Source organism: Mustela putorius, unplaced genomic scaffold (genome assembly GCF_011764305.1).
Source record: "Mustela putorius furo isolate JIRA1106 unplaced genomic scaffold, ASM1176430v1.1 tig00003834_pilon_pilon_pilon, whole genome shotgun sequence".
In the NCBI taxonomy this organism is placed as follows: domain Eukaryota; kingdom Metazoa; phylum Chordata; class Mammalia; order Carnivora; family Mustelidae; genus Mustela; species Mustela putorius.
The window spans coordinates 20,338,621-20,347,400 of NW_025421987.1; positions in this window are offsets into that span (position 1 = coordinate 20,338,621).

An 8,780-nucleotide genomic window follows, 5' to 3' on the forward strand; every position below is an offset into this window, starting at 1 on the left:
AGCAGGCTCCCTGCGGAGCAAGGAGCCCGATGTGGGACTCAATCCCAGGACGCTGGGATCATGACCTGAGCCGAAGGCAGCTGCTTAACCAACTGAGCCACCCAGGTGTCCCCATGTTACAATATCTTAAGGTAATAAAATCTTTTCAATATATGAATGCTTAGTAGGTGCTTTCAGAATCAAATAGATGAGATTTTCAATGTTTAAATTTTCAAAGATATTTTACAAACAGGAATTTTTCTTGGTTTAATTGACTACAGTTTAATGTAAGGCATCATTTCAGCATGGAAGTTTTGTGCTTTGTGTTTTTTTTTAAGACATTATGTATTTATTTATTTATTTATTTGAGAGAGAGCACAAATAGGGTTGAGGGAGAAGCAGAAGGAGAGGGAAAAAGAATTTGAAACAGATTCCATGCTGAATGCAGAGTCTGAAATGGGACTTGATCTCATGACCAAGTGATCATGACCTGAGCTAAAACCAAGATTCAGATGCTTAAATGACTGACCCACATAGGCACCCCTCAGCATGGAAATTTCTAGAATGACACATCTATAAATTTTAGCCTAATGGGGATGGATCACTTATCAAATGCCTAACACAGAGCCTGGCACACAGTATGTAAGTAGACATATAATAAGTATTTGTTGAATGAAGTTTAAGTGTATTGTTAGAAAACAAATAATTAAATATTGCCTTTCAAACTGCATTCTGTGGATCCAGTGAATAACATAATGTTGAATTCCACAGTGGATCCAGTGAATAACATAATGTTGAATTCCATTTAGGTCATGCTTCTCTTAAACACTTAGAGAGAGAGACAGAAAGAATATGGTAAGGGCAAGTCTAATCTAACATAAAACCTGGTTCATGGCCTAGTTCATTTCAGAATAGACATAATTATTTGTTAAGAGATAAATAATTCTAATTCAATATCACCACAGGTAACAAGAGAAACTCTTAATATCTTGTCCTGCTGTGAAGGAAAGAAATACATATATGATAAATGACTCACTAAAATTTATAGAGTTAGTGAATTACAAGGCCAAGAATAAAACTAAATTTTTATAGGAAATGATTTCTTTCTAAAATATTATGCACATGAAAGAGATCAAAAAATAGATTTTAAGGATTTTATTTATTAAGGGAGAGGCAAGATGTCAAAGGAGTAGCAGACTGAAATGATACCAGGTCCCAGGAGTTCAGCTAAATAGTTATCAAACCATTCTGAACAACTAAAATTCAACAGGAGATATAAGAGAAGAAGAGCACCAATTCTAGGAACAGAAAATCGACTACTTTCTGAAAGGAGGAGTAGTGCAGGAGTGAGTGGCAAGAATCTGCTGGGTTTGGAGACTCCAAATGCGGCTGTGCCACAAAGATAGAAAAGCTCAGTCACAGGCTGGATGAGCACAGAGGATGGCTGGAGACCAGGGAGATGGGGGCAGGCCGAGGAGTGGGGCCCAGAGCTCTTGGTTCTTCTAGGCAAGAGATTGGGAGGCAATCATTTTTATTCCTGTCCTCCAGAGCTCTATGAAAAGTGTTCAGGGAACAAAAACTCCCAACAGTGAACCCAAGCAGATTACTTAGCCTGGCCCCTGGCAAGGGTGGTGCAATTCCACCTCAGGCAAAGATACTTGATACTCTCTGCAACAGGTCCTTCCCCAAGAGGATCAGCAAGAACATTCAGCCAAGACCACACTCAGACCAATCAAGGAGAACAGAGGAACCAGAGCTAGGGGAAATCAATGCATAGAATTCATGGCATTTTCCCCATGAGCCTTTAGTATTGCAAAGTTAATTTTTTTAATTTAATTCTTTTTTTATTCTATTTTTTTAACTTTTTCTCCTTCCTCTTTTAATGTTTTTTAACTAGTCTATCTTAACAATACCTTTCTAAAAAAATCTTTTTAAACGTTTATTGTTATAGTCATATATTATCCCTTCATTGTATTTAACCTTATTTTTTGTATACATAGAGGTTTTTCTTTTTTCCTTAAAATTTTGAGATACAAATTCTTCTAATAGATCAAAATATACTCTAAATCGAGCACATGGCTTTGTTCTAGTCTCCAGCCTGAGCACATTCTCTCCCTTTTTATTTTTCTTTTTCAAACCAACTTATCTTATCAATTCCTTTTTTGTAATCTTTTTTTTTAATTTTCAGTTTTACAGTTATATTCCATCCATTCATCATGTTTACCTTTATTTTTGTACATATATAACTTTTTCTTTCTTAAAAATTTTGGGAGATAGTTTCCTCTAAGAGAGCAAAACACACCCAAAATCAAGTGGGTGGCTCAGCGTTATGCACCAATCTAATATATATATATATATATATATATATATATATATAATTTTTTATTTTTATTTTATTTTATTTCTTTCTTTTCTTTCTTTTCTTTTCTTTCTTTCTTTTTTCTTCTTCCCCTGGTTTTGGATCTCTTCTGATTTGGCTAGCATGCATTTTTCTGAGGTCTTTTCTACCCTTTTAGAATTTTGTTCTGTTGTTCATATATCCTTACCTGGATAAAATGACATGGTGGAAAAACTCACTACAAAAAAATGAACGAGAGGCAGTACCAATGGCTAGGGACCTAATCAATATGGACATTGATAATATGTCAGAATTGGAGTTCAGAACAACAATTCTCAAGGTGCTAGCTGGGCTCAAAAAAGGCATGGAAGATATTAGAGAAACCTTCTCTGGAGAAATAAAAATCCCTATCTGAAGAAATAAAATAACTAAAGTCTAACCAAGTTGAAATAAAAAAAGCTATTAATAAGGTACAATCAAAAATGGAGGGTCTTACTGCTATGATAAATGAGGCAGAAGAGAGAAGTAGTGATACAGAAGACCAAATGATGAAATGATGGAGAATAAAAAAGCTAAGCAAAAGAGAGACAAACCACTACTGGAGCACAAAGGAAGAATTCCAGAGATAAGTGATGCCTAAGATGAAACAATATTAGAATTATTGGGATTCCAGAAGAAAAAGAAAGAGAAAGAGTGGCAGGAGGTATATTGGAGCAAATTATAGTAAAGCATTTCCCTAATATCGCAAGAGAGCAAGCATCAAAATTGAGGAGGCACAGAAAATTTCCCCCCAAATCAATAAAAAATAAGTCCACACCCTGTCATCTAAGAGTAAAACTTACAAGTCTCAGTGACAAAGAGAAAACCCTGAAAGAAGCTTAGGACAAGAAGTCTGTAAAATACAATGGTAGAAATATTAGATTGGCAGCAGACCTATCCACAGAGAGCTGGCAGGCCAGAAAGGACTGGCATGATATATTCAGAGCATGAAACGAAAAAAACATGCATCCAATAATACTATATCCAGCTAGACTGTCACTGAAAATAAAAGTAGGGATAACAAACTTCCAGGACAAACAAAAACTAAAAGAATTTGCAAACACCAAATCAGCCCTATAGAAAATATTGAAAGACATCTTCTAAGCAAAGAGAGAGCTTAAAAGTAATAGAACAGAAAGGAACAGAGACAATATATAGTAACAGTCACCTTACAGACAATACAATGACACTAAATTCATATCTTTCAATAGTTACCCTGAATGTAAATGTGCTAAATTCTTCCAGTCAAAAGACACAGGTTATCAGAATGGATTAAAAAAACAAGACCCATCAATATGTTGTCTGCAATAAACTCATTTTAGACCCAAAGACACCTCCAGATTTAAAGTGAGGAGGTGGAAAACAATTTATCATGCTAATGGACATCAAAAGAAGGCTGGGGTGGCAATCCTTGTATCAGATAAATTAGATTTCAAGCCAAAGACTATAATAATAGATGAGGAAGTACATTATATCAATCTTAAAAGGTCTATTGAAGAAGAAAATATAACAATTTTAAATATCTATGCCCCTAACATGTGATCAACCAATTATATAAACCAATTAATAACAAAATCAAAGAAACACATTGCCAATAATACCATAATAGTAGGGGAATTTAACACCCTTCTCACTAAAATGGACAAATCATCCAAGCAAAAGATCAACAAGGAAATAAAGGCCTTAAATGACACACTGGACAAAATGGACATCACAGATATATTCAGAACATTCCATCTCAAAGCAAAAGAATACACATTCTTCTCTAGTGTACATAGAACATTCTCCAGAATAGATCACATCCTGGGTCACAAATCGGGCCTCAACTGGTCCAAAAGACTGGGATCATGCTCTGCATATTTTCAGACCACAATGCTCTGAAACTAGAACTCAATCATAAGAAGAAAGTTGGAAAGAACTTAAATACATGAAGACTAAAGAGCATCCTACTACTAAAGAATGAACAGGTCAACAAGGAAATTAAGGAAGTACTGAAAAAAGTCATGGAAAGAAATGAAAATGAAAACACAACTGTTCAAAATCTGTGGGACACAGCAAGGGCAGTCCTGAGAGGAAAGAATATAGCAATACAAGCCTTTCTCAAGAAATAAGAAAAGTCTCAAGTACACACCATAACCCTACACCTAAAAGAGGTGGAGAAAGAGCAGCAAAGTAAGCCTAAACCCAGCAGGAAAAGAGAAACAATAAAGGTCAGAGCAGAAATCAATGAAATAGAAGCCAAAAGAACAGAAGAACAGATCAACAAAACTAGGAGCTGGTTCTTTGAAGAATTAATAAGATTGATAAACCCCAGACCAGACTTATCAAAAATAAAAGAGAAAGAACCCAAATAAATAAAATCATGAATGAAAGAGAAGGGATCACAACCAACACTGAAGAAATACAAACAATTATCAGAACATATTATGAGCAACTATAGCCACAAATTTGAAAATTTGGAAGAAATAGATGCATTCCTCAAGATGTATAAACACCAAAACAGAATCAGGAAGAAATAGAAAACCTGAACAGATCCATAACCAGTAAGGAGATTGAGGCAGTCATCAAAACTCTCCTAACAAACAAGAGCCCAGGGCCAGACGGCTTCCCAGGGGAATTCTACCAAGAATTTAAAGAAGAATTAATACATATTCTTCTGAAACTGTTCAAAAAAATAGAAATGGAAGGAAAACTTTCAAACTCATTTTATGAGGCCAGAATTACCTTGATTCCCAAACCAGACAAAAACCCCATCAAAAAGGAGAATTACAGACCAATATCCTTGATGAACACAGTTGTGAAAAATCTCACCAAAATACTAGCCAACAGGATCCAACAGTACATTAAAAGGATTATTCACCATGACCAAGTGGGATTTATTCCTGGGCTTCAAGGTTGGTGCAACATCCACAAATCAATCAATGTGATACAATACATTAATAAAGGAAAGAACAAGAACCATACAATACTCTCATTAGATGCTGAAAAAGCATTTGACAAAGTACAGCATCCTTTCTTGATCAAAACTCTTCAAAGAATAAGGATAGAGGGTGCATACCTCAATATTATCAAAGCCATCTCTGAAAAACCCACAGCAAATATCATTCTCAATTAAAAACTGAGAACTTTCCCCCTAAGGTCAGGAACATGGCAGGGATGTCCACTATCCCCACTGCTATTCAATATAGTACTATAAGTCCTAGCCTCAGCAATCAGACAACAGAAAGAAATAAAAGACATCTGAATCGGCAAAGAAGAAGTCAAACTGTCACTCTTTGCAGATGATATGATACTTTATTGGAAAACCCAAAAGACTCCATTCTAAAACTACTAGAACTCATACAGGAATTCAGTAAAGTGTCAGTATATAAAATCAATGCACAGAAATCAGTTGCATTTCTATACACCAACAGCAAGACAGAAGAAAGGGAAATTAAGGAGTCAATCCCATTTACAATTGCACTCAAAACAATTAAGATACCTAGGAATAAACCTGACCAAAGAGGAAAAGAATCTATATTCAGAATACTATAAAGTACTCATGAAAGAAATGGAGGAAGACACAAAGAAATGGAAAAAATGTTCCATACTTATAGATTGAAGAAAAAATATTGTGAAAATGTCTATACTACCTAAAGCAATCTATACATTTAATGCAATCCCAATCAAAGAACCATTTTTTTCAAAGAAATGAAACAAATAATCCTAACACTTATGTAGAACCAGAAAGGACACTGAATAGCCAGAAGAATGTTGAAAAAGAAAGCCAAAGTTGAAGACATCACAATTCCAGACTTCCAACTCAATTACAAAGCTGTAAGCATCAAAGACAGTATGGTAATGGCACAAAAAACAGACACATAAAGCAATGGAACAGAATAGAGTGCCCAGATAGACCCTCAAATCTATGGTCAACTGATCTTTGACAAAGCAGAAATGAATGTCCAAGGAAAAGAGACAGTCTCTTCATCAAAGGGTGTTGGGAAAATTGGCCAACCACATGCAGAAAAATGAAACTGGGCCATTTCCTTACACCACACACAAAAATAGACTCAATGTGGATGAAAGACCTCCATGTGAAACAGGAATCCATCAAAATCCTTGAGGAGAACACAGGGAGCAACCTCTTCGACCTCAGCCGTAGCAACTTCTTCCTAGAAACATCGCCAAAGGCAAGGAAAGCAAGGGCAAAAATGAACTATTGGGACTTCATCAAGACCAAGAGCTTTTGCACAGCAAAGGAAACAGTCAACAAAACCGAGAGAGAACTGAAAGAATGGGAGAAGATATTTGCAAATGACATATCAGATAAAGGGCTAGTATTCAAAATCTATAAAGAACTTAGTAAACTCAACACCCCAAAAACAAATAATCCAATCAAGAAATGGGCAGAGGACATGAACAGACATTTCTACAAAGAAGACATCCAGATGGCCAATAGACACATGAAAAAGTGCTTAGCATCCCTCGGCATCAGGGAAATACAGATCAAAACCACAATGAGATAGAACCTCACACTACTCAGAATGGCCAAAATTAGCAATTCAGGAAATGACAGGTATTGGCAAGGACGTGCAGAAAGGGGAACTCTCCTATGCTATTGGTGGGAATGCAAGCTGGTGCAGCCACTCTGGAAAACAGCATGGAGGTTCCTGAAAAAGTTGAAAATAGAGCTATCCTATGACCCAGTAGTTGCGCTACTGGGTATTTACCTTAAAGATACAAATTCAGTGATCCAAAGGGTCACATGCACCTGAATGTTTATAGCATCAATGTCTACAATAGCCAAACTATGGAAAGAACCTAGATGTCCATCAACAGATGAATGAATAAAGAGGAGGTGGTGTATATATATACAAGGTACTGCTATGAAGCCATCAAAGGAAATGAAATCTTGCCATTTGCAATGACATGGATGGAAGTACAAGGTACTATGAGATCACTGGGATTACTGGGTTATATGGTTTTTCCATTTTTAATTTTTTGAGAAAACTCTATACTGTTTTCCATAGTGGTTGCACGAATTTACATTCCAACCAACAGAACATGAAACTGTACTTTTCTCCATATTCTCACCAACACTTGGTATTTCCTGTCTCTTTAATATTAGTAATTCTAACTGGTGTAGGATGATATCTTATTGTGGTTTTGATATGCATTTCCCTTATGATTAATAATGTTGAACATCTTTTCATATATCTGTTGGACATATGTTTGTCTTCCTTAGAAAAATATCTATTCAGTCCTCTGCACACTTTTAATCAGATTCTTATTATTTTGGGGGGAGAATGTTGAGTTATATGAGTTCTTTACATAATTTGGATATTAGCCTCTTGCTAGATATCTCATTTACAAATGTCTCTTCCTCTCATTAGATTTCCTTTTCATTTTGTTAATATTTCCCTTAACTATGAAAAAACTTTTTATTTGGGAGTAGTCCTAACACTTTATTTTTGCTTTTGTTTCCCCTTCATGAAGAGACATGAAGTAAAACAAACTTATAGTCTTCAATGTTGTTCACATATTGCAGGATGTTAGGAAGACTTGTAGAGATACCTAGACCAATTCTCATTTATTACAGGTAAAAAAAACAAAAAACAAAAAAACCACAGAAGAATAGACAAATTCATAATTATAGTTGGGAACTTCAATATAGACAAAACAGAAGTGACAGAGGAAAAGTGAGCAACAATATTGAATAATGAAAACATCATTAACCAGCAAGATTTAATAGATGTTATAAAAATACTCCACCAAATCATATCATAAAATGCATTGCATTCAAGTGCCAATGGAATATTCACAATAGTAGACCATACATTGGGTTAAAAAGAAATAAAAAGAAAAAGAAAAACTGAACAAATTGAAAGGAATAGAGAGCATATTACATATGTTCTTTCATCACTATAGATTCAAACTAGAAATCAATGAGAGAAAGACAACAGGAAAATCTATAAACATTTGAATATTAAATAACACACTTTTAAGGGATCCATAGTTAAAAGAGTAAGCCTAAAAAGAAATAGAATATTCATAGAACTAAATGAAAATTAAAACAAAAGATATTAGTATTAATGAAATGTGCCTAAAGTAGTGATCAGAGAAAAACATATAGCACTGTATTCTTATTTTAAAAGAGAGGAAAGACTTCAAATCAATAATCCATCAAGAAACTAGGAAAAAAAAAACCAGCAACAACTAAAACCTAAGCAGTGAAAGAAAAGAAATAATAAAGATAAGAGAAAATACTAATGAAAATCAAAACAGGACAACAATAAAGAAAATCCGTGAAACAAAAAAATGGCTCTTTACAAAACAAAAACGAAAAAAGTTATGCTAAATTTCTAGAAAAAATTAATAAAACTGAAAACAGTGAAGATGTAAATCATACATACTAATAATGAAACAAGTGATATTATTCCAG